The sequence below is a fragment of the Trichosurus vulpecula genome, chromosome 3 (assembly GCF_011100635.1).
Source record: "Trichosurus vulpecula isolate mTriVul1 chromosome 3, mTriVul1.pri, whole genome shotgun sequence".
NCBI lineage: Eukaryota > Metazoa > Chordata > Mammalia > Diprotodontia > Phalangeridae > Trichosurus > Trichosurus vulpecula.
The window spans coordinates 10,081,488-10,109,318 of NC_050575.1; positions in this window are offsets into that span (position 1 = coordinate 10,081,488).

The following is a 27,831-nucleotide window of genomic DNA, read 5'->3' on the forward strand; positions in this document are numbered from 1 at the left end:
ACCACATCTTCTGCCTTTCTGCTTTACCAAACAATAAAATTCTTTCTAAAACTGTTTCATGTTTGACAGTTTGTTCTCATTGCTAATAGTGTATACCCATGTGAGTAAGATTTTCCACCTTTTGCCGTAAGTCATTTATTCCCATTCATGTTTTTTTTTTAAATTTAAGAGCTTTAATTTCTTTTTCTTTCAAACTCTTGTTTCATTTCTTCCAGCCATTCTTGAAGTCCTTGTGACCAAACCATTCTTTTCTCTGAGATTCTGTTTATACTTATTATGAATTAAATTCCCTTCTGAGTTTATCTCTTTGGAGTCTTTTGATTCATACTATTTGTTTTTTGTATTTTGTATTTTCTTCTATTTACTCATATCAGTTCCTACATAGGGATTTATTCCATAGCAAGCCTCCTTATATTTTTGTACCCTTGGTTGGAGCACGATAGATACTATTTGATCCTGATGTTTCTGTGGAAGGTGCTGATGCCACAGTTCTGGATGGGATGGTTCAGATCAGAATATATCTACTGGCGCAATCTCTGTCTCTTGTCTCTGCTTTGTAGTGACTCAACATATGTGCTCAGATCTCCATTTTGTCACTTTTTCTTTGTGTAATTCCCCAATAGCAACTGATCCTAGCCCTTACTATAGTTTAGAAAAGACCAAGAAGATCAAAATTATTTCAGGACTCTGCAAAGTCCTGTGCTAAAGTTACCTGTGACACTTTGATGGTACTATCACCTTCTCTGGCTAAAGCTTCAAGTCTCTTGGCACACACTTCCCAGCGCCATTTTTCTGGAAAGTGAATTACTGAAGGCTGGTTCTATGTCTAACTGCAAATCTAATAGGCCAAAGTCAAGAACTTCCTAGTTTTAAGTCCTATTAATGAAGCTTGAGGTAGCATCACCCTCATGTGTTTTTCTCTCTGAGGACACAGAGGCATCTTCTATGGTCCTAGACTGGATAGAGGAGCTTTTATAAAGTATTTCTTTTTATCTAGCTAATGTTTCTCTATTTTTATGGGTCATTGTTTTGTCTGATTCCCTTTTACATTGTGGGAGGGGGCATTAGTTGTTAGAAGACCTAGGCTCCTCTAACACCTTTTATGTCTCCATGTTAACCAGAATTTGACACAGTGCTTTTCCCAGCTCCAACTTTGGACAAGTCATTTAATCCTTCACAGCACATCACTGATAGCACTCCATCATCATCATTGCTATCTTCCCCAAACTGCCCAGTCTAATACTCCTTCAGTTTGCTATAATGTTGAGATGATAACACAATCATTTCACTTCAATCTTGCCATAGATCTTTGCTTATTTTTTTTCTTTGATAATATAGTGACTTAGAGAATACCCACATCCCAATTTTAGAGATGTGGAAACTGAACCTTAAAAAGATAAAGTAACTGTACAACTAGTGCCACACACAACTAGCTAGTAGACGAAGACTATGACTAGAAGCCATGTATCTTAAGGGCAATATTCTTTCTGCCTCTCTAGTGTGGAGAAAATATCTACCATTTGTAATGTGATGAATTTCATTTCCCCTTACATAAAATGCATTCTTGTTCCACACCAAAAAGGAATATATTTATACCAAAAAAGGTGTTCCCATGCCCTGGCATGATAGGAAGATCTGTGATTGAAATACTGAACATTTTACTCTGGATTTGCACTATATATGCCTTCCAAGTAAAGGACACTGATGCATTGAGCATTTAAAGAGATATTTTAAAGCTCAATGTTTCTGTGATTAATGTCTTATTGAATAGTGGGCAGTAGAAATGCTATCTGCACTTATGAGAAATAATTCAAATAGGGAACATTGTCCATTGCATAAAACTTCCATTTAGGGATGTCTGTATGTTTTAAGTGCCTTTCTGAGGAATTTTAAACCTAGGAAAAAGGATCAAATGTAAAATTGATGGCTTCAGGATGATTTTCCTTTCCTATTTAGCTACACTGGTAAAGATAGTAATGTCCACCTGTCAAAGTAAAAAGGAAGAACTGCAGAGGAAGATAGCAGAGTAGAGCATTGGGCGAGCATATATGACTGGCTCAGTTTTAGGAAGATACTATGGAAAAACTGGCATTTGAGTACTTAAAATCCAGAGCTGGAACAGATCTTGGAAATTTTAAGGCTTACCTCATCTTCCCTCTACAACATCTTTGGAAAGTGATCATCCCAAGCCTCCCTCTTGAACCTTCAGTAATTGACAACTCACTAATTTCCCAGGCGGTAAAGTCTGTGATCAAATGTCCTTGACTGTGAGTAGGTTCTTTCATATTATCCCTTTCTTTAGAGACAGTGGGACTTGGTATGAAGACTTTTGATTGTGGAACTTGAAGGTCAGGTTTGAGTTCCATGTTTTAATCTGTGTCATTCAGGGCAAGAGCCTCCATTTCCTTATTTGTCAGATGGGAAAATAATACTCACTCCTAACTGTCTTGTGGGGTTGTTGCAAAGAAAGCACTTTATAATTCATAAAATATTTTAAAATATTGATTACTATCTTGCAAATCTAGTATTCATTTTCAGAAGACTTGCTATAGTAAGATTCATATGTACTATTGCTATTATGGCATTGTTATACAGGGAAGAGTACCAAATTTGGAGCCAGGGATCCTGAGTTCAAATGCTGCCTTTGGAAGATGAAAGGAGGGCCAATATCATGGGTAACAGGTAGCATACAGACTGACTCACTCAGAGAGGAAAGGATGTAGTATATAATTTTTTTAAACGATTAATTAAAATAGCTGATGATTTACTTGTATAACAACTCCTCTTATCTCTGTAGCACCTTTGGGTTTACAAAGCACCTTTCTCATCCTGCACTAGAGTTGTGTGCTTGCCTTTATTTGGTGATTTTACACAGAGTGATTATGCTCTGGCCATTTCCCCAAGAGCCAGGCCTGCCACATCTGCCCCTCAGAATTCTAAGGTACTCTGAGGGATTGTGGTATCGTATTCACTTCTGCCATCAGTTTAAGCTTCCATTAGTTTGGTTCCCCACCAACAACAGCATTTAGGCACCAGTGATTAGCATCCCGGTTCAAATTAACCATTTAATGTAAAGTAGCTTGTTACAAAGAAATTTTTACTTCAAAAATACAGTAAGAAGAAAAGAAAAAATTCTCCTTCCCCATTCAATGCCATGATGACATCTCCTATACCAGTTCTCTCTCTTTTGGGAAGAAGGTTCAAAACTTAGCTCAGTTTTCATACAGCAGTTCATGTCTGGATATGCCATAACTATAGGATGAATCCTGATCTTAATTTCTAGTGGCCTGGGTCTAGAAGGTCACTCCTAAAGGTTATCCCTTTTTCCACTGGGTATCAATTCCATTCTGGCCTGGTTGTAAAATATGACCTGGAATACTGGAATGCTAAAATGCTCTCTGGACCTTTTGAAACTTTCAAGATCGAAGGCTCCATGGCCTCTCCCTTTATAGAATGACATATGGATATGGATGCTATCCAATAACCAACAGAGCAGCTGAGGAGACTAAGGCAAGAGAGCCCTGTGGGAATCCCATGAGGCCTTTTGAATGTCTCTGCAGCCAATCAGAGAGCTTCACACTTAGCACATGTTTCACAGATTAGAACCAGTTACAGAATGTCTCCAGATGTTCCACAGTCTCTCAAGGCACTTCCTTTACACATAATTATTACTGTCCTGGAAGCAAGCTTCCCAGCTTCTCCAAATAAGAAAGTTATATCAGCTGAGTAAGCCAAAGGGTCTGCATATGTCCCAGTCCCCAGTTACAAAAGTATTATTTTTATCACTTTACAATCATTTCCTCTTACTCCTTATTCTTCAATTTTACCTCCTTTATTATGGAAAAGAAATAAGCATTTAGGCAAGACAGATTATGTGTGTATATATATGTGCATATATACACACATATATGTATATATACACACATATGTGTATGTATATGAATATATGTATATAAATATGTATTTATGTATACAAGTATGTAAGAGTATATATACAAATAAGTATATATTTATATATGTGTACATATGCATATGTTACATATATAGACAGACAGATAGATAGATACATGCATACATACATAGATATATAGATAGATATATAGATGCATAGATACATAGATGGATAGATAGATATCTTATGGGGTCTACCATATTCTAACTCCAAAGACCCTACACCTTTCTGATAAGAAAAGGAAGATTTATTTCATTGTCATTTTTCTATGACTACAGCTCTTCTCTCAAATTACAGTGAAGAAAACAGAGCAAGAGAAATTAGGTGATTTTTTTCCAAATCACAAAGTTAGTAAGAGCTGGAGTTTATACTCAAACCCAGGTATCCTTACATTCCAGGGCTTTCATCACAAAGATGGGAGGAAGGACTCATCAACTGTCAGTAACAAAATGCAAAACTCATGCGGATTGTAGCATCTTTATCCTTGCACGTCTAGAAAACAAACAAGAAATAAAAATCTTATCTTTATGTACAGCTTAGACCTAGACATTGATGATGAAATTAGATGTGAGGGAAAGGAGGCAAACTGGCTCATGTGGCTGAACAATAAATGTGGTCATTGATATTTTGGGCAATAGGAAGCAAAGTTACCAAGAAGGAGATAGAATGCATTCTGTGTAAAATCATTCTAGTGGCTGCAATTCAGTAACAAGGCTTATTTCACCTGTGTGCTTTGTTGGTCATCTTTGGTTGAAATGGCATTAACTGGAATATTTTTCATTATCAAGTACATATTATAGTAGACATAGTCCTAGACTTGGATCTGAAAGGCCTGAAGTTCCTATTCTTCTACCTACTAGTAAAGTGATGCCAGGTAAGTCATTTTTCTTCTCCAAGATTTAACTTTCCCATTTATATAATGGGGATAACAAAGTGGGCACTAACTATTTAACAGAGTTGTTATGGGAAATCACTCTGTGACTTTTATAATATCATAAGATCTAAAACTGAGAATGACTTTAGACATCATCTAGTCTAACCTTCTCACTTCACAGGCAATTAATTGAGGCTCTGAGAGCCAATGTGGTCTTCTAAAGATCAAGTCAGCTAACAAGTAGATTGAGATTTGATTCACAACCAAAGACTGTGACTCCCAATTCCATGTTCTTTACACCAGACATGCCAAATACATGGCCTACTGGCTACATTTGCCTCACAACATGAGCCCAACCAGATTAAAATGTAATTGCAAAATGTTTAACAAAATAAATAAAAATACGGTAAGACAGTTATCACATTTTAAAACTAAGTAAATAAGCAACCCACAGTGGCTCCCACTTCTATTTGAGTTTGATACCATTGCTTTATGCTATACCATATTAATACATATATGTATGTATAAGCTATATATTATAGCTACAACCCAATTAGCCAGAATAAGTCATCCTATGAAGTACTCAAATATATTTGAAATTAAACTATAATTAATATGCAATTATTATATTATATAATTAATATATAATTACATAATGTAAAATATGGGCATTGATTCCAGCCCAATGAAAATATGCAGTGTGAACTCAAATAATGTGGCCACTTCAGGGGATTCATTTTTCCCCACTAAGCAGCTAACCTAATGTCTACTATTATTTTACTCCTTCCGCCTACATTACAATAGCTGTGAGAATCAAAAGGGTGGGAAAGCCTTTTATAAACTCTAAAGCTCTCTACAAATGTGAGCCATCATGATCACAAGCTAAAAAAATGAATTGAGAATGTATATAGGCTCTGAGCAACAAACAGTACAGGCCCATAACAAAAGAAAAGTTGTATCCTCACTGGCAAGAAATAAGTGACCATGGCACAGAGAATATCCTGTAATGGCCACCAGTAACAAGCTCTTAGATTTAAGGGATGCAGCTTTTTCCTAACAGACACATGTTCAGAACATCTGTAGCTCCACTGATGGGCACATGTAGATGGAAAGAGCAATCAATCCACCATCTGGGATTGGCAGAAGATTCCCAATCACTTTACTGCTGTCTCACATTCTTCCTGAAGTGTGAAGATACATAGGAACCCATGGAGATTTGGTGAGAATTTAAGGAGAGTGTGTTGAAGGGTACATAGATGATTGTAGATTTCAAGGAAGAAAAAAAAATCAAGCAATAAAAAAGGAGACTAATGGATATGAGTGATGAGATGAGCATTTGAAAGTGTCCACAGAATCACTAAAGCACAGCATACCTGAGCTGGGGCAGGAGTGGGTGTACAGTCTTTGAGATCACTAAGTCCAATCCTTTCATTTTATGGATAAGCAAAATGGGTCCCAGAGAGGAAAAAGCCTTCTTACTCAAGGACACACCACAAGAGATCAGTAATAATCAGAGGAAGAAGCAATGAATGTTTGTAGATGGTTACTCTCTGTTGAGCATTTCTAAGGTAATTATTTGTTGATCTGAAAATAGCAATCAAGAGGTCTGCTATCTTGCCAGGGCCTATCCAGAATATGAGGAAGAACCTCCCAACACTCATCAAACCTAATGAATATCATTCATTTCTGGTGATTTCGTGCAAAGACAAGTGATACTGCCAAAATGAATGGAGGAAAATTCATGGAAGAATACAAAGTTTTAGATGGGAAAATAAAAGACTTTAAAGACACAGGTTATATTTTAATCACTCTTACAGATTGAAATCTAGGGCTTCAAAAAAGAAGAAAAAATATGAAATGAATAGTTAATTAAGAAGATAGTGTAAGAAAAAGGGATTTGGATTTGTGGATATCAGCTTAAAATATAGGAAGGATGGACTCAGACAATATATAACAAAACTTGATAAAAAATACTGGCCTGGAATCTTACAAATCTCGGTGTATAGGACAGGCTCAAGGATGAGATCCTGTGGCTCTACTTGAGACCTCTCCCTAAGTAGACATTAAATAATTGATGACTACTCATTGGGTTTAGTAATTAAATAAGTTCTGCATTCAATGAACTATGATATCATCCAGGCCTCATCTTTGTATTTTATTTCCCAAGATGGTATGAAAGATTAATATCATGTTTTGCTATAATATGAGAATGTTCCACACCTAGAGCTACACTGACCTACTCTATTAACTTTGTCAAAAATAAATTATTTTAATAAGATTTTATTGACATTGTTATTTTCATCACCATAATTTCCCACAATATTCCTCCTTTCTCCCTCCCAGAGAGCCATCTTAGATGACAATATTTTAGGAACAACAACAAAAAAATTTATGTAACTATTCAATACACTGGAAAATCTGGAAATGTGTGCAATGTACCACTTTTGCAAAGGGGTGGAAGTAGGGTTTTTTTTTCTCCCACTCACTTGGGATTCTTTTGTGGTTGCTTTTGCCATTTAAATTACTGCCATTGTTATGTATACTGTTTTTGTAACACTGCACCAGTTCATTTAGATCATTCCATAATTCACAGTCATCATATTTCATCATTAACTGTGGTCTATTCTTCATGATGCAATGTTTTTTCTTAGTATTTGCTATTTTTCTTTCTAAATATCTAAAAATTGGGGCAGAGCCAAGATGGCAGCTGGAAAGCAGGGACTTGCATGAGCTCCCCACCAGGTCCCTCCAAAAATTTATAAAAATGGCTCTGAACAAATTCTAGAGTGGCAGAACCCTCGAAATAACAGAGGTAAGCAGGGCTCCAGCCCAGGAAAGCCTGGATGGTCATGGGGAAGGGTCCATCTCCTGGAGCTGGGAGCAGACCAGAGCAGAGCCCAGTGTGGGTGCAACAAGACCAACCAGACCAGGGGCTGGGTGGAACAGGCCCTAGTGCCCTGAATCAGTGAGCTGTGGCAGTTACCAGACTTCTCAACCCGCAAATACTAAACACAACAGAGAACGTTAGTGTGAAAAGCTGTAGGAACAGAGTGAAAGGAGTTAGTGTTTTGGCCACTGCCCCAGGGGCAGCAGAGGTGGTGCAGCTCTGAGGACAGAACTGCAGCTGCATTTACTTCAGGCACCAGGCCCACCTGGTGGGAGGAATTAAGTGGCAGATCAGAGTGGGAGTGCAGGGCCTGCATAAGATCTGAGTAGTGGTCTGGGTTGGCGGTTCTTGAGGGAGGAGGAGCACTGGTGTGGCAGAGCTTGCTGTGTAGAAATAGCTCTGAAAACAATAGTGTAGCCCCTCAAGCTTGGGACAAAGTACTCTCTACTCTACAAGCAGTCAAACCCCACCGAAAAACTCAAGGGACAAGTAGTTGGGTAGGAAAATGGCTAGGCAGCAAAAACAGACTCAGATTCAGACTCAGGCTTTGGAATCTCTCTTTGGTGACAAAGAAGACCAAAACATACAGCCAGAAGAAGTCAACAAAGTCAAAGAACCTACATCAAAGGCCTCCAAGAAAAACATGAACTGATGTCAGACCATGGAAGAGTGCAAAAAGGATTTGGAAAAGCAAGTTGGAGAAGTAGAGGAAAAATTGGGAAGAGAAATGAGAGTGATGTGAGAAAACCATGAAAAACAAGTCAACAACTTGCTAAAGGAGACCCAAAAAATACTGAAGAAAATAACACCTTAAAAAATAGACTAACTCAAATGCCAAAAGAGCTCCAAATATCCAATGAGGAGAAGAATGTCTTGAAAGGCAGAATTAGCCACAGGGAAAAGGAGATTCAAAAGACCACTGAAGAAAATATTACCTTAAAAATTAGATTGGTGCAAGTGTAAGCTAGTGACTTTTTGAGAAATCAAGATATTATAAAACAGAACCAAAGGAATGAAAAAATGGAAGACAATGTGAAATTGCTCATTGGCAAAACCACTGACCTGGAAAATAGATCCAGGAGAGATAATTTTAAAATTATTGGACTACCTGAAAGCCATGACGAAAAAAAGAGCCTAGATCATCTTTCAAGAAATTATCAAGGAGAACTGCCCTGATATTCTAGAGCCAGAAGGTAAAATAGAAATTGGAAGAATCCACTGATCACCTCCTTAAATTGATCTCAAAAAGAAAACTCTTAGGAATATTGTCACCAAATTCCAGAGCTCCCAGATCAAGGAGAAAATACTGCAAGCAGCCAGAAAGAAACAATTTAAGTATTGTGGAATCACAATCAGAATAACACAAGATCCAGCAGCTTCTACCCTAAGGGATGGAAGGGCTTGGAATACGATATTCTGGAGGTCAATAGAGCTAGAATTAAAACCTAGAATCACCTACCCAGCAAAACTGAGTATCATGCTTCAAGGCAAAATATGGATTTTCAATAAAATAGAGGACTTTCAAGCTTTCTCAGTGAAAAGACCAGAGCTGAATACAAAATTTGACTTTCAAACACAAGAATCAAGAGAAGCATGGAAAGGTAATCAAGAAAAAAAACAAGAAAGAGAAATCATAAGAGACTTACTAAAGTTGAACTGTTTGTTTACATTCCTACATGGAAAGATGATGTGTATAATTCATGAGACCTCAGTATTAGGGTAGCTGAAGGGAATACACACACACACACACACACACACACTCACACACACACTCACACACACACACACACACACATATATATATATATATATATATATATATATATATGGAGAGAGAGAGAGAGAGAGAGAGGGCACAGGGTGAGTTCAATATGAAGGGATGATATTTAAAAAAACTAAATTAAAGGATGAGAGGAATATATTGAGAGAGGGAGAATGGGGTAAATTGTCTCACATATAAGTGTCGAGAAAAAGCAGTTCTTTTGGGAGGGAAGAGAGGGCAGGTGAGGGGGAATGGGTGACCTGTGAAGGGAATAACATACATACTCAATTGGGTATTTTACCCCACAGGAAAGAAGGAAGAAGGAGATAAAAAGGAGGGAATCATACAAGGGATGGCTGTTAGGGGGAGGAGGTAATCAAAGTAAACACTTTTGAAAAGGGACAGGGTCAAGGGCGAAAATTGGATAAAGGGGGATAGGATAGGAAGGAGGAAAATATAGTTAGTCTTTCACAACATGAGTATTGTGGAAGGGTTTTGCTTAATGGTACATATGTGGCCTATGTTGAATTACTTGCCTTCTTAGGGAGGGTGGGTGGGGAGGGAAAAGAGGAGAGAATCTGAAACTCAAAGTTTTAAAAGCAGATGTTCAAAAAAAGTTTTTGCATGCAACTAGGAAATAAGATATGCAGGCCTTGGGGTATAAAATCTATCTTGCCCTACAAGAAAGTAAGGGAAAAGGGGATGGGGGGAAGTGGGGTCACAGAAGGGAGGGTTGACTGGGGAATGGGGTGATCAGAATATATGCCATCTTGAAGTGGGTGGGAGGGTAGAAATTGGGAGAAAATTTGTAATTCAAACTTTTGTGAAAATTAATGCTGAAAACTAAAAATATGAAATAAACAATAAAGATTTCATAAAAAAAGTAAATATCTAAAAACTAACCTTTTAATTTGTTTTAGAATGTTATAAAAAAATAAGTAAAGTTCACTGAACCATAATTTGTAGACTCTCCTCTCTCTTCTTTTATGAAAGCTAGGATATGTGTCTTCTAATCCTGTAGCATGTCTCCCATTGTTCATGATCATTTCAGAGATAATTGGCAGCTACTCAAAATCAATTGATCAATTAATTAACAAGTATTTCTAGAGTCTTGCCTAAATTCCTGGCACTCTGCTTCACCCTGAGAACACAAAGAATAAAAAGAAACCATCTCTGCCATCAAAACTTACATTCTATCATGGGAATCAATACACACATATCACTGTTTTTATCCCATTCCTTCCTTTCATACTCAATTGAACTGTTCTATTTTTCTCTTGAAGATATGTTCTTTTAATTTCCTGTGTTCTTGTTATGATTTTTTTTCTGTAAAATTTTAATGTCATATGATTCTACATTTTTCTTAAATCTATTCTCCCCAAATCTAGGATATGTGCCAGATTTCATCCAGTTTCCCTCTCCTCTATCAGAATTCATGTGATGGTCTGGTCACTTCCCCATGAGGGTCTCATTACTTCTACTTCAGCTACCAGTTCTATCTTGGTAGTAAAAATTAGGGATGTGATAGACCCCTTGTTGCTTCTTCTGCTTCTTGAGGACTGGAATCATCATTGAGAAAATCCAGTAATTTACTTGATGCTTTTGACAGAGAGCTCTGGCAGATGTCTAGATAATTGAAGTCCCTCATCAACTACTATGTCATACCTCTCTTTTACCCTTATCATCTTTTTTTCCAAATTCAACTACTTCTTCCTTCTGATCATGTGGTATGTAGTACATTACAATAATAATCTGGCTTCTCTTTCAGACTGTCTTGTTCTTCACCCAAAGGCTCTCCATCATTTCCCCCCTCCTTCCTGGATTTCTTCACATACATATACATTTTTAATATATGATATTCCTCTGCCATGCATTTTGAGTCATTTTTTATCCATTCTGCTTCTCCCTACTGCAATAGATTATATGCTCCTTAAAAGAAGAAAATCTTTTTTTCTTTGTTAGTGTCTTCTGTGCCTTGTACTATGACTGGTAAATAATAATTCTTAATATACTGTTGTCAATTAAGGAGAATGGTGAGTGTAAGTAAACTGTAAGATATTGAAAAACAAGAAATTTCTAAGAACCATTAGTGAAGTATGCCATTAAGGAAATGTATGATAAAAAATAGGAGCTGGTCATGTGGCAAAAATAAGGGAAAACTATTTTCATGTCTGTATGCTCCATTTGTATTCTTTTTAATATCAGAAGAAAGTTTTTTTTTTTTTCAAAATGTCCCCAGCACATTCAGTGGACCATCTGTGCTCAATTTATAGGATGATTCAGTCAAGAGTTGTGCAGGGTGGGGAAGTATGTAAATGCTGTGATCTGCATTATAGAAAGGAATGCTCCAGTCAATGAGATTATAGATCTATTTGGGAATTTAAGCATTCCCTTCAAGAATTATATTCCAGTTCTGAGGTTTAATTCACAAAGCCACAGTGTTACCTGTTGTGAAGACATTGTGGGTGAAGTACTGAGAAGGAGTTTACATGCTGAAGTATCACAAGTTAGGTAGTTTATTAGTCATAGATATGCAATTATATGGCTCTCTGGCCCTACAGTCCCACATGCAAGCACAGGTTGCAATGAGATGTGTACCCCAGGGTGTGTATTCAAAGATAGTGGCTGGAAATCAGGGACTCACTTAGCTCTCCCCCCAAATCCCTCCAAACACCTGTAAAATGGCTCTGAAGAAATTCTAGAGCTACATAACCCACTACATAATAGAGTGGAGCATGTCTCTAGCCCAGGATGGTTTCTGGGAAGGATCTATCTCACAGTGCTGGGAGTGTGGGCCATGCCAGTACTGACCAGATGGGGAGTCAGGCAGAGCAGGCCTTAGGGCTATGAATCACTGAACTGTGGCAATAGCCAGACTTTTCAACCCACCAAGCCAAAGACAAAGGAGAAGGTTAGGGGGAAAACTGCTGGATCAGGGTGAAAGAAGTGCATGGTCTGGCCCTAGCCCTGGGGGTGGCAGAGGTGGGGCAGGGACAGCAGCAGGAAGCACTGGTGCCTGCTTCCAGAGCTCCACAGGAGGCTGCTTCTGGCCTCAATCCCACACAGTGGGAAGAATCAAGCTGAGGATGAGAGTGGGAGTGCAGGGATTGCTTTTCTGGTGAAGAGGCAGGGTTCTCTTACTTTGCCCTGCTTGGATCTGGGTCACAGTGCTGGTTGGTGGTTCTGTGGGGAGGAGGAGAGCTGGTGTGGCAGAGCTTGCTGTGTAGAAGTAGCTCTGAAAACAGCAGTGCAAGGCCCCTAAATCTTGGGACAAAGTACTGTCTACTCTAAAAGCAGTCATATCCTGACTAAAAGCTCAAGGGTCAAGTTGTTGGCTGGGAACGTAAACAGGCAGGGTAAAAGGACTGAGACTATAGAATCTTTTTTGGTGACAGAAAAGATCAAAACACACAGCCAGAAGAAGTCAATGAAGTCAAAAAGCCTATGTCAAAAGCCTCCAAGAAAAAATATGAATTGGTCTCAAGGCATGGAAGAACTCAAAAACAATTTGGAAAATGAAGTTAGAGAAATAGAGGAAAAATTGGGAAGAGAAATGAGAGTGATGGAAGAAAATCATGAAAACAAGTCAACAGCTGGCTAAAGGAAACCCCCCCACCCCGCAACATACTGAAGAGATGTTTACCCCAGGTGAAAACTGAGAGCTCTGGCTCTACACCCTTATATCTAATTGTGGTTCCTGGGCAGAATCACAGAGGCCAAGTGCAAATGAAACTTAGAGGCAATCATCAGTCATTCCAGACTTCATTACCCCCCCCATGTATATGTTTAATACTATAGATGTTATTATTTGCTTCAATTTTTAATTTTGACCTCTGAAGATAACTGAGTATCTCTAATGTTCTTTTCGTTTCATGTCATAGTTCTTACACTCTCATGTGTAGATTGGGGCCACTTCATAGAAGGTTTTAAATGCCAAATAGGGAGGTCTATATTTAATTCTAAAGTCAATACAAAGGCATTGGAGTTTATTGTGGAAGGTTGTAACATAATGAGACCTCTGATTTATGTAAATCACTTAGGTAGTGGTGTGGAGGATGGGTTGGAGTGAGTAGAGACAGCAGTGAGACATGGTCAGGACATAAACTAGAGTGAGTGGAAAGAAAGGGACAGATGTGGGAGAGATAAAAATGGAAAGATTCACACTACCATGCATCAAAATACAGAGATATTGAGAAAGGGAAGATTTAGAAGAGACACAGATGCTACTTCCAAATATCTGAACGATTATAATGAGGAAGGATAGAGTAGAATTGTTCTGCCTAGAATAGGAGGAAGAATCAGGACCAATGAAAGAAAATGAGGCAAAGGCAGATTTCAGATCAATCTAAGGAAGCCCTTCCTTTTTTAATATTTATTTTTATTTTTAGTTTACAACAGACGGTTCTACATAACTTTGAGTTCCAGATTTTCTCCCCTCCCTCCCCCCTCCCTCCCCAAGATGGCATGGAATCTCATATAACTACCACAAATAACTTCTCATTGAATTAATTTATACACTAGTCAAGTTGCGGACAAGAATTATGACCAATGGAATGAGTCATGAGAAAGAAGAAACAGAACCAAAGCAAACAAAAAAAAAACACAAAAACAAAAACAAAAGAGAAGAGAAAAAGGCGAGGATGAAGTGTGCCTGAATCTGCATTCAAACTTCATATTTCTTTCTCTGGATGTAGATAGCATTCTCCATCATGAGTCCTTTGGAGTTCTGCCTGCACCTTGTGTTGCTAAGAAGAGCGAAGTCTGTCAGGGTTGGTCCTCACGGAATCCATATATCTGTGGTTGTGTACAATGGCTCCTGGCTCTGCTCCGCTCACTCAGCATTATGTCGTGTAGGTTTTTCCAGGTTGTTATGAAGTCCATATCATCCCCATTTCTTATGGCACAATAGTATTCCATTACCTTCATGTACTACAGCTTGTTCAGCCATTCCCCAAATGATGGGCATCCCTTTGATTTCCAATTCCTGGCTACCACAAAAAGAGCCACTATAAATATCCTTGTACATATGGGTCCTTTTCCTGTTTGTGTGGTTTCTTTGGGATACAACCCTAGAAGTAGTATTGCTGGGTCAAAGGGTATGAATATTCCTGTGTCCCTTTGGGCATAGATCCAAATTACTCTCCAAAATGACTGGATCATCTCAGAATTCCACCAGCAATGCAACAATGTTCCAATTTCCCCACATCCTCTCCAGCATTTATCATTTTCCTGTTTTGTTATTTTAGCCAATCTGACAGGAGAGATGTGGCATCTAAGAGTTGTTTTGATTTGCATTTCTCTGATCAGTAGTGATTTAGAGCATTTTTTCATATCCCTATAGATAGCTTTAATTTCTTCCTCTGAAAACTGCCTGTTCATATCCTTTGACCATTTCTCAATTGGGGAATGGCTTGTATTCCTATATATTTGGCTCAGTTCCCTGTATATTTTAGAAATGAGGCCTTTATCAGAGATATTAGTTGTAAAGATTTTCTCCCAATTTTCTGCTTCCCTCCTAATTTTCGTTGCATTGGCTTTTTTTGTACAAAAACATTTCAATTTAACATAATCAAAATTATCCATTTTGCATTTTGTAATGCTCTCTATCTCTTGCTGGGTCATGAATTCTTTTCTTTTCCATGAATCTGATAAGTAAACTATTCCTTGCTCTCCCAAATTACTTATAGTATCAGCCTTTACTCCTAAATCATGAGCCCGTTTTGACTTTATTTTGGTATATGGTGGAAGATATTGCTCTATACCCAGTTTCTGTCCTACCATTTTCCAATTTTCCCAACAGTTTTTCTGGAATAGTGAATTATTAGCCCAGAAGCTGGCCTCTTTGGGTTTATCAAAGAGTAGATTGCTATAGTTGTTGACTTCTCCATCTTGTATTTCTATCCTACTCCACTGATCCACACCTCTGTTTCTTAGCCAGTACCAGGTAGCTTTGATGACTGATGCTCTGTAGTACAATTTAATATCTGGTATGGCTAGGCTACCTTCTCTAGCATTTCTTTTCATTAATACCCTAGATATTCTAGACCTCTTGTTTTTCCAGATGAATTTTGTTATAATTCTGTCCAGCTCCATAAAATAATTTTTTGGTAGTTCGATTGGTATGGCACTGAATAGATAGATTAATTTAGGTAAAATTGACACTTTTATTATATTAGCTCTGCCTAACCACAAGCAACTGATATTTTTCCATTTATTCAGATCTGACTTTATTAGCGTGAAAAGTGTTTCATAGTTATGTTCATATAGGCCCTGGGTTTGTCTTGGCAAACAGACTCCCAAATATTTTATAGTGTCTGCAGTAACTTTGAATGGAATTTCTCTTTCTATCTCTTGCTGTTGGGCTTTGTCAGTAATGTATAGAAATGCTGAGGATTTATGTGGGTTTATTTTATATCCTGCAACTTTGCTAAAGTTGTTTCTTATTTCAAGTAGTTTTTTACTTGATTCTCTAGGATTCTCTAAATAAATCATCATATCATCTGCAAAAAGTGATAATTTAGTTTCTTCTTTGCCTATTCTAATTCCTTCAATTTCTTTTTCTTTTCTTATTGCTAAAGCTAATGTTTCTAGTACCAAATTGAATAGTAGGGGTGATAATGGACATCCTTGTTTCACCCCTGATTTTATTGGGAATGCATCTAGTTTATCCCCATTACAAATAATGCTTGTTGATGGTTTTAGGTAGTTGTTATTTATAATTTTAAGGAAGGTTCCACTTATTCTTATGCTTTCTAGTGTTTTTAATAGGAATGGGTGTTGTATTTTGTCAAAGGCTTTTTCTGCATCTATTGAGATGATGGTATGGTTTCCGCTAGTTTTGTTGTTGATGTGGTCAATTATGCTAATAGTTTTCCTAATATTTAACCAGCCTTGCATTCCTGGGATAAGTCTTACCTGGTCATAGTGTATTATTCTTGTGATGAGTTGCTGCAATGTTGTTGCTAATATTTTATTTAAAATTTTTGCATCAATGTTCATCAGGGAAATTGGTCTATAATTTTTTTTTCTCTGTTTTGACTCTACCTGGATTGGGTATAAGTACCATATTTGTGTCATAAAAAGAATTTGGTAGGACTCCTTCTTCACCTATTTTCCCAAATAGTCTACAAGGTATTGGAATCAGTTGTTCTTTAAATGTTTGATAGAATTCACATGTAAAACCATCTGGCCCTGGAGATTTTTTCCTGGGGAGTTCATTGATGGCATGCTCAATTTCTTTTTCTGAGATGGGGTTATTTAGAAATTTTACTTCCTTTTCTGTAAACCTGGGCAGTTTATGTTTTTGTAGACATTCATCCATATCTCTAAGGTTGTCAAATTTATGGGCATACAATTGGGCAAAATAATTCCTAATTATTGTTTTGATTTCCTCTTCATTAGAGGTGAACTCACCCTTTTCATTTTTGATACTGGTAATTTGATTTTCTTCTTTCTTTTTTTAATTAAATTGACCAAAGGTTTATCAATTTTATTGGTTTTTTCATAAAACCAGCTCTTTGTTTTATTTATTAATTCAATAGTTTTCTTGGTTTCAATTTTATTAATCTCTCCTTTGATTTTCAGAATTTCTAATTTGGTATTTAATTGAGGATTTTCAATTTGCTCTTTTTCTAGCTTTTTCAGCTGTATGCCCAGATCATTTATCTCCTTTTTCCCTATTTTATTCATGTAAGAGATTAGGGATATAAAACTTCCCCTGAGAACTGCTTTTGCTGCATCCTATAAGTTTTGGTATGGTGTTTCATTATTGTCATTCTCTTGAATGAAGTTATTAATTGTTTTTCTGATTTGTTCTTTGGCCCACTCACTCTTTAGAATTAGGTTATTTAGTTTCCAATTAGTTTTTAGCTTATTTTTCCATGGTTCTTTATTAAAAATAATTCCTATTGCATCATGATCTGAAAAGGATGCTTCGACTACTTCTGCCTTTTTGCTCTGGATTGTGAGGTTTTTATGCCCTAGTACATGGTCAATTTTTGAGTATGTGCCATGTACCGCTGAGAAGAAAGTATATTCCTTTTTATCCCCATTCAGTTTTTTCCAGAGGTCTATCATATGTGCGTTTTCTAAAATTCTGTTTACCTCCTTAATTTTTTTCTGATTTATTTTGAGTTTAGATTTATCAAGTTCAGAAAGGGGGAGGTTGAGGTCTCCCAATATTATAGTTTTGCTGTCTATTTCTTCCTGTAACTCCATTAACCTCTCCTCTAAGAATTTGTATGCCTTACCACTTGGTGCATATATGTTAAACAATGATATTGCTTCATTGTTTATGGTGCCTTTTAGCAGGATATAATGTCCTTCCTTATCTCTTTTAATTAAATCTATCTTTACTTTTGCTTTGTCTGAGATTAGGATTGCTACACCTGCTTTTTTTTACTTTAGCTGAGGTGCAATATATTTTACTCCAGCCCTTTACTTTTACTCTGTGTGTATCCCCCTGTTTCAAATGTGTTTCTTGTAAACAGCATATTGTAGGATTATGGTTTTTAATCCATTCTGCTGTCTGCTTATGTTTTACGAGAGAGTTCATCCCCTTCCCGTTCAGAGTTATGATTTCTATCTGTGTCTTTTTCTCCATCCTATTTCCCCATGTTTATGCTTTTATTTCTCCCTTTCCCCTTCTCCTCCTCAACAAAGGTTTGCTTTTGACCGCTGCCTTCCTCAGTTTACCCTCCCTCTTTGTTCCCCTCCCTTATCTTACCGTTTCCCACTTGCTACTTCTCCCCTCCCTTCTGACCACCCCCCTCCCTTTTTTCCCCCCTTCCCCTCCTACTTCCTGTAGGTCAAGTTAGATTTCTAAACTTATCAGGGTATGTTATTCCCTTCTTAAACCAGATCAGATGACAGTGAAGCTCAAATACTGCTCTTCTCCCTCCCTTCTTTCCCTCTACTATAATATGTTTTTGTGCCTCTTCATTTGGTGTAACTTACCCTTTTCTACTACCTCCTTACCTATTCTCTCATAGCCCTTCCTTTACATCTGTTACTTATGTTTTTTTATCTTTACATCAGTTAATTTATATAGGCATTCATAATCTATGTGTATCCCTTTCAATTGTCATAATAGCTGTACCATTCTCAAGACTGACATATATATGTGTATATATATATACACATATATATATATACATATATATATATATATATATATATATATATATATATATATATATATATAACATACATATGATGATATACTCCCACATGAAGATGCAGACAACCTGCCCTTATTGGTTAATAAGGTTTGTGGGGGTTTTCCCCCCTTGTTACCTTTTTATGTCTCTCTTGAGTTTTGTATTTGGAGATCAAATTTTCCATTGAGTTCTGGCCTTTTCATCAGGAAGGTCTGGAATTCTCTTATTTCATTGAATGTCCATCACCTTGCTTGAAAAATTATGCTTAGTTTTGCTGGATAGTTGATCCTTGGTTTTAGTCCCAGCTCTTTTGCCCTTCAGAATATTATATTCCAATTTCTCCTGTCTTTTAATGTGGAAGTTGAGAGATCCTGCGTGATCCTTACTGTAGTTCCCTGATATTTGAATTGCTTCTTTTTGGCTGCTTGCAGTATTTTCTCCTTTAGTTTATAGTTCTGAAATTTGGCTATAATATTTCTTGGTGTTTTCAGTTGGGGATCTCTTTCAGGGGTGATCGGTGAATTCTTTCAATGACTATTTTGCCCTCTGGTTCTAAGACCTCTGGGCAGTTGTCTTTGATAATCTCTTCGAAGATACTGTCAAGGCTCTTTTTTTCATCGTGGATTTCCGGTAGACCAATAACTCTTAAAATGTCTCTCCTGGATCTATTTTCCAGGTCAGTTGTTTTCCCAATCAGATATTTCACATTTTTTTCTATTTTTTCATTCTTTACATTTTGTTTTACTACTTCTTGGTGCCTCATAGATTCATTAGCATCCACTTGCTCAACTCTAATTTTTAATGAGTTAGGGTTTTCATTTTGCTTTTGAGTCTCCTTTTCCAATTGGTTGATTTTGCCTCTCAGGTTGTCCTTTTCTCTCTTTAGATTCTGAATCTCCGTAGTCATTTTGCCAATCTTTTTTTCCATATTTTCTTTTAGCTCCCTAATTTGGTTTTTAAAATCCTCCTTTAGCTCTTCCAGCAGTGCTTTTTGGGCTAGAGACCAGTTGACCTTACCTTTTGAGGTATCTGATGTATCTACAGTGTCATTGCTGTCCTTTAAGGAAACCCTTCCTAACAGTTATCTCACAACTGATTGGGCCAACTGAAGAGATAATGAGCGTCCCCGCTACTAGAGGTATCAAATGCAGGCTGGATGAAGACTTGTTGGCAACATTGTAGAAGGAACATATGTTACAGATAAGGCTAGAAGATCTTCACAGTGCCATTTCAGACCTTGCAGTGGAAGCTGTTGAGATGCTGAACATTCTTATCTAACATTGGTCACTGTTTACCAGTCTCTCCTTCAAGATACTCTCTCTTTATGTTTCTGTTACACATTGGTTACTGTTTACCAGTCTCTCCTTCAAGATACTCTCTCTTTATGTTTCTGTTACACAATTTTACCACCATTAGTGGTAAACCTGACTTACTAGTAATTTTCAGTCTTTGTTGGCTTATCATTCATTTCATAAGCCCTATTTGCATATGTAAATCAATAGTCAGTCCTGGGTCCTCTTTTAATTTCTCACTCTCTATTCTTTTTACTTAATGATCCCATTACCTTCCAAAGATTAATTATTATATCAATACATATGGTTGGTTGGTTGCTTGTTGTCCTTTGTTCTCAAAGAGGACCAAAATCACATCATTATGCTAGAGTCAGGTTTCGATGTGTCCAACTGTGGTTGATAAGACCAGTATGAACTCAGAATGTTCTACAACAGGTCGGGCACTAATAGTCCATGTGAACAATTGGAGTGGATGCTCCAAATTTATACATCCTGCATTTCCTTTGAGCTGTCTCAATTCTACTTTGCTGATACAGCACAACATCTTCTCTGATATGAGCATGCCATGGTGAATGGTCCTGTGCCAGTGTCTCACATGTCACACAATCAATTCCAAAATTCTTAAGAGAGACTTTGAGAGTGTCCTTGTAGTGCTTCTTCTGACCACCACATGAAATGCTTGCCCTGTGATAATTTTCTATAAAATAGTCTTTTTGGCAAGTGTATGTTTTGCATTCAAACAACTTGGATAGCCCATTGGAGTTGCACTCTCTGAAGCAGAATTTGAATACTTGGCAGTTTAGTTCAAGTAAGGACTTAGTGTCTGGTACCTTATCCTGCCATGTGATGTTCAGAGACAATTCAAATGGAAACAATTCAGTTTCTTGGCATGGTGCTGGTACACATCCAGGTTTCACAGGCATACAGCAACGAGGTGAGCACCACGACTCTGTAGACCTTCAGTTTGGTAGTCAGTCTAATATCTCTTCTCTCCCATACTTTCTTTCAGAGCCTCCCAAACACTGAGCTAATTCTGGCAATGTATGTGTCAACCTCATTATCAATGTGTACATGGCTGGAGAGTGCACTATAAGTTAAGTAAACTTATCCACAACATTCAAAACTTCTCCATTTACTATAACTGATGGTTCCACATATGGATAGTATGTTAGTGGCTGATGAAGCACCTTGGTGTTAATTAATAGGACAAAATTAGCACAAACAGCAGAGAATTGATTCATACTTTGTTGAATCTCAGCTTCAGAGACTGCATTGAGTGTACAATCATCTGCAAACAGAAAATCAAGCACTATTTTGATCTTGGTGTAGCCTTTTCAAGTTGAAGAATTTACTATCAGTGTGGTAGCTGACCTTGATTCCATGTTCATCCTCATTGAAAGCATTTGACAACATGGTTGAAAACATCTTCCTAACAAGCATGAAAGCAAGCACATAGCCTTGTTTCACTCAATTGGTGATGAAGAAAGCACAAGAGCAAAGTCCATTATCCAGAACCTGGGCAAGCATGCCATCCTGAAATTGATGTACAATGCTGATGAACTTCTCTGGATAACCAAATTTTGACATAATTTTCCGTAAGCCCTCATGACTAACAGTATCAAAGGCCTTGATCAGATCTACGAACATGGTGTACAGGCCTTTGCTCTACTCCTGACATTTTTCCTGGAGTTGTCAGGCAGCAACTTTATAAAGCCACACTGGCTGTCAGGTAGCTAACCATCTTCCATGTGAAGGATCATCCTATTATGAGGACTCCAGCAAGAATCTTTCCAGTAATGATGAAGAGCGAGGAACCCCCCCCGGGACAATTTATTTCCTTTACCTTTATAGAGATGGACAATGGAGGCATCCTTGAACTCCTGAGGGATAACCTCCTCTTGCCATGTAACCTGGAAAATTTCAGTCAGTTTTTGTATGAGCAATGGACCTGCTACCTTGTAAATCTCAGTTGGAATAGAATTAGCACCAGGTGATTTGCCACAGGAAAGGAGTATAATGACATTCAAAACGTCTTCTTCCCTTGGAACCTCAGCTAGGGATTAACTTCAAACTGAGGTAAATGGTCAACAGTCTCAGCATTGATTGATCATGGTCTGTTGAGAACAAAAAGGAAGTGTTCAGCCCATCTCTCTAGGATCATATCCTTATCAGTAGTCAATGTGGCTTCATCAGTATTGAGTATTCGAGATGGACCATAGGTCTTTGGCCCATAAATAGCCTTCAGGAAATTATAAAAGCACTTTGGATTGTTACTATCAGTATAAAACTGAATCTCATATGCTTTCTTACTGAGCCAAGAATCCTGCATCTCTCTAAGCTTTGCTTGTGCTTTGCTTTTAATGATAATGCAACGTTACCTTCTTAGAGATGGATGAATTATACTGTTGGTAAACCCTGTGGAGTTCTTGTTTTTTTCATTTAGCAGCTTCTGAATTTCCTCATCATTTCCATCAAACCAGTCTTGGTGTTTGTGAGTATTCTGGCCCAGATGAGCAAATGCAGTGCTATACACCAAATCTCTGAAAGCTGCCCACTCCTTTTCTGTTCAATTGTTGCCAACTGTGTGTTGGCTCAACTTCCCTCCAAATTAGCAACAAACTGTTCCCACTCAGAGAAGAGCTCTAATTTGTTGAAATTAATTCTTGTGGTAGTCATTTTGCCTTGAGGATGCCACTTTTGTTGAATGTGAATATTTGGCTTGGAGAGCATAAGTCTATGATCAGTCCAGCACTCTGTACCACACCTTGCCTTCATCCCTCTAACATCCTGTCTGTCTCTTTTCCTTACAATCACATGGTCTATTAAATGCCAATGTTTCCTGTGAAGATACATCCACAAAGTTCTACTGGATTTAGGTAAATGGAATACAGTATAGGTCATGAGAAGGTCATGAGATGAGAAGGTCACGAAGGTCAAGGAGAAGGTCATAAGTAGTAAGTGACCATTTTTATTGCTATTTCCATGTCCATTCTTCCCTAAGACTTCCTTCCAAGTCTGGTAGTCTGAGCCTACTTGAGCATTAAAGTCACCCAGAATTATAAGCTTCTCCTCTTTTGGTACATTGATGATAAGGGTCTCCAGGTCTTCATAAAATTTTTCTTTGACCTCGTCAGAGTTAGTCGTGGTGGGAGCACGAGCAGTGATGATGATAGTACGATGTTTGCCTGCAAGTGGCAAAATCATTGTCATGAGCCTGTCATTCACTCCTTTTGGAAGGCACACAAGCATGTTGCCTACATTAGTTCTGATCACCAGCTTCACAGTGCTCCCCTTCACTGCAGCCACTCTAGAAAAATGTGTATCCAGCTCCAACTTCAGTAAACTGGCCTTCATTTGTCAGCCTTGCTTCACTCGGGGCTGCTATTTGGATGCAATACCTGCTGAGTTCTCTTGCAACAATAGCTACTTGTCTTTCAGGTCTACTGGATTTTGTTTTGTCTGTAAGTGTGGGCACATTCCATGTGCAGATGATGAGTAGAATTGTCTTTACAGACATTTTTGTACATATTTTGTGTTTTTAACAGAGAGTGTGATTCCCCACCTGCTGCAGTAATCAGGCCAGGGTAGGGTAAACAGACAATTTTTAGGGCACCTTTTCTAGTCCATTTCTCACACCAGGAGGTGAGCAGAGTGATCCTTAAAAGGCTGCTCAGACACCCGGGGGGCTGCTGAATCCCACTGCAGCTTCCAATGAGAAATGACCCTATGGCCTGGGCTGCCTGTGTGCAGGATTTTGACTGCAGCTTTCAGTGTATCCATACCTGCTGTTTCATCACTTGCATGTTGCCACAAGACTTTGAGATAGGTGTAATGGTAAAATGGTATGATTGATGTCTTTTGACTTGTGCATAAATTGGATTTAAGTGAGGCAGAGTTGCATGAAGTCATCAGCCTCACTCTTTCCTCCAGAGTCATCATGGTCTGGTGGCAGGTTAGGATCAAGATGGCTGGTGATGGCTCAGTATCTAACCAAGTTGTAAGCACTCCACAAAACCTGCTTCAACTGCCTTCATGGCTGTGGGAACAAATTGTTTTCATCTGCCCATTCCACCAGGGAAAGTCTTTACGTGCTTGGGGTAGACACTGCCCTAACTCACCAATGGGTTTGAGAATCCTTGGTTACCCTGGACCTGGTTTAGTCCATCTGCAAAAGCAGTTTACTGGGTGTGGCCACTGCACAGGCTATAGCTTCTTAGAGCCAGTGGAGAGAGTTGGGTGGAACTGGTGGACACCAAAGATGGAAAGCAGCCCTGAAAAATGCTTGGCAGCCATCACACCAGAGCTACTAGTCTTCCCTGATCGCACCCTACACCCCCAATACATATGACTTACCGATCAAAATATCCAATTGTAGCCTCTCTCCTAAGGTCAGTCCCATATCACTAGCTGTATATATTAGAAATTTTAAGTGAGCTATGTCATAGATAATTTCATCATGTCCAAAAACATGAGTTACTATTTTCCCTTACCAATGCCCCTTTTCCACACTTCCCTGTTTCAGTTAAGGGCATGATCATTCTTCTAGTCAACAAGGTTCACAACCTAATTATTACTTTCCCTGAGTTCCATATATGTCATACCTTGTCACATCTTGTTGTTTTCAACTCTGCAGTATTTATTGCATCCCTTATCACTTCTCACCAACCACCGCCTTATTTCAGGTCTTTATGAACTCTTTGCTGAAGTATTGTAATGGTTACCTAAGTGGTCTGCCTACCTGAATTCTCCTATTCCAACTTGCCTTCCTTGATTGTTCCAAAGTGATTGTCCTTAAAAATGGATATGAGAGGTGGAGCCAAGATGGCAGCATGAAAACAGGGACTTGCTTGAGCTCTCCCACAAATCCCTCCAAACACTTGTAAAAACGACTCTAAACAAATTCTAGAGCTCAAAACCTATGCAATGACAAAGCAAAACAAGTCTCTAGCCCAAGACAGCCTGGATGGTCCAGGGAAGTGTCTATTGCACCTTGCTGGGAGCAGAGTGCAGCCCAGCATGGACTGTGCCAGGACAGACAAGGCTGGAGCAGACCAGGCAGGAGAGACCTCAGGGCACTGAATCACTGAGCTGTGGCAGTGGTTTCCAGACTTCTCAACCCAAAAACACCAAAGACAAAGGAGAAGGTCAGTGGGGAAACTCTGTCAGACCTGGGTGAGAGAAGGGCAGAATCTGGCCCCAGACCCAGGGTGGCAGAAGTGGCTGCTGCAGGGAAGGCAGCAGGGGAGGTGGTGGCAGCAGCAGTAGCAGTGATGGTGGCTGCTTCTGGAGCTCCAGGCCTACAGACTGTGGGTGCAATCAAGCAGCTGATCAGAGATGGAGTGCCAGGATTTCTTTGATGGTGGTGAGGCAGGATTCTCTTGTTTTGCCTTGGGTTGCAGTCCTGGTTGGTGGTCCTGGGGGGGAGGAGGAGCACTGGTGTGAGTGCAAAACCCCTGAAACTTGGGACAGAACACTCTCCACTCTGGAAGCAGAGTTCTACCTTGGCAAATAGCTAAAAAGTCAAGTAATTGGCTGGGAAAATGAGCAGACAGCATAAAAAAAACCACAGACTATATACAATCTTCCTTTGGTGACAAAGAAGGTCAAAACATACAGTCAGAAGAAATCAACAAAGTCAAAGATCCTACATCAAAAGCCTCAAAGAAAACATATGAACTGGTCTCAGGCCATGGAAGAACTCAAAAAGGATTTGGAAAAGCAGGTAAGAGAAATAGAGGAAAAATTGGGAAGAGAAGTGAGAATGATGCAAGAAAATTAATGAAAAATGAGTCAACAGCTTGCTAAAGGAGACCCAAAAAATACTGAAGAAAATAACACCTTAAAGAATACAGTAACCCAAATGGCAAAAGAGCTCCAAAAAGCCAATGAGGAGAAGAATACCTTAAAAATCATAATTAGCCAAATGGAAAAGGAGGTCCAAAAGACCACTGAAGAAAATAATGCCTTAAAAATTAGAATGGAGCAAATGGAAGCTAATGACTTTATGAGAAATCAAGAAATTATAAAACAGAACCAAAAGAATGAAAAAATAAAAGACAATGTGAAATATCTCATTGGAAAAACCACTGACCTGGAAAATTGACCCAGGAGAGACAATGTAAAAATTATTGGATTACCTGAAAGTCATGATCAAAAAAAGAGCCTAGATATCATCTTTTAAGAAATTATGAAGGAAAACTGCCCTAATATTCTAGAACCAGAGGGTGAAAATAGAAATTGAAAGAATCCACTTGGAAAACACCCCAAAAGGAAAATTCCTAGGAATATTGTAGCCAAATTCCAGAGTTCCCAGGTCAAGGAGAAAATATTGCAAGCAGCCAGAAAGAAATAATTTGAGTATTGTGGAAACACTATCAGGATAACACAAGACCTAGCAGCTTCTACGTTAGGGGATCAAAGGGCTTGGAATATGATATTCCAGAGGTCAAAGGAGCTAGGATTAAAACCAAGAATCACCTACCCAGCAAAACTGAGTATAATACTTCAGAGCAAAAATGGATTTTCAATGAAACAGTGGACTCTGAAGCCTTCTTGATGAAAAGAGCAGAGCTGAGTAGAAAATTTGATTTTCAAATACGAGAATAAAGAGAAGCATGAAAAGGTAAACAGGAAAGAGAATTCATAAGGGACTATGACAACTAAAGTTGACCTCTTTACATTCCTACATGGAAAGATATTTGCAACTCATGAGACCATTCTCAGTATTGGGGTAATTGAAGGGAATATACATACATACATACATACATGTTTACACATACATACACACACATATATGTATATATATATATACATATACATATATATATGCAGAGGACACAGGGTGAGTTGAATAAAATTAAGAGGTGAGAGAGGAATATATTGGGAGAAGAAAAAAGGGAGAGATAGAATGGAGTATATTATCTCACACAAAAGAGGCAAGAAAAACTGTTATAATGGAAGGGAAGAGGGGGTAGGTGGAAGGAAATGAGTCACCCTTACTCTCATCAGATTAGGCTTAAGGAGGGAATAACATACACACTCAATTGGGTATCTTACCCTACAGAAAAGTAGGGGGAAAGGGGATAAGAGGGGGGGATGATAGAAGGAATGGCAGATTGGAGGAGACAATAGTCAAAAGCAAACACTTTTGAAAAGGGACAGGATCAAGGGAGAAAACTGAATAAATGGGGTATAGGATAGGTTGGAGGGAAATATAGTTAGTCTTTCAGAACATGACTATTATGGAAGTGTTTTGCATAACAATGCATGCATAATCCATATTGAATTGTTTGCCTTCTCAAGGAGGGTGGGTGGGAAGGGAAGAAGGGAGAGAATTTGGACTCAAAGTTCTAAAAACAAATGTTAAAAACTGTTTTTACATGCAACTGGGAAATAAAGTATACATGCAATGGAGCATAGAAGTGTATCTTGTCCTGCAAGAAAGTAAAGGGGAAGGGAATTTGGGGGAGGGGAATGGTTTGATAGAAGGGAAGGCAAACTGGGGGAAGGTGTAATCAGAATGCATGCCATTTTGGGGTGGGGGGTACACATGCGGAGAAAAGTGGTAACTCAAAATCTCATGGAAATCAATGTTGAAAACTAAAAATAAATTAATCTGAAAAAATAAAATACCTATAAAATACCTATTGCTTAATGAAAAAAAATGAATATGACCATATCACCCCTCTATTTAACAAAATGTGATGGCTACCTATTGTCTCTGGGATTAAGTATGAACTCCTCAGTTTGGCTTTTAAAGCTTTTAGGTGTTTTTTTTTTTACCTGCTAGTATTTATTTTGTCCAATTACATGGAAATGCTTCCAGCATTCATTATTTTTTAACAAATTTATTTATTTATTTTTAGTTAGCATTCATTATTTATAAGACTTTGAGCTTCAAATTTTT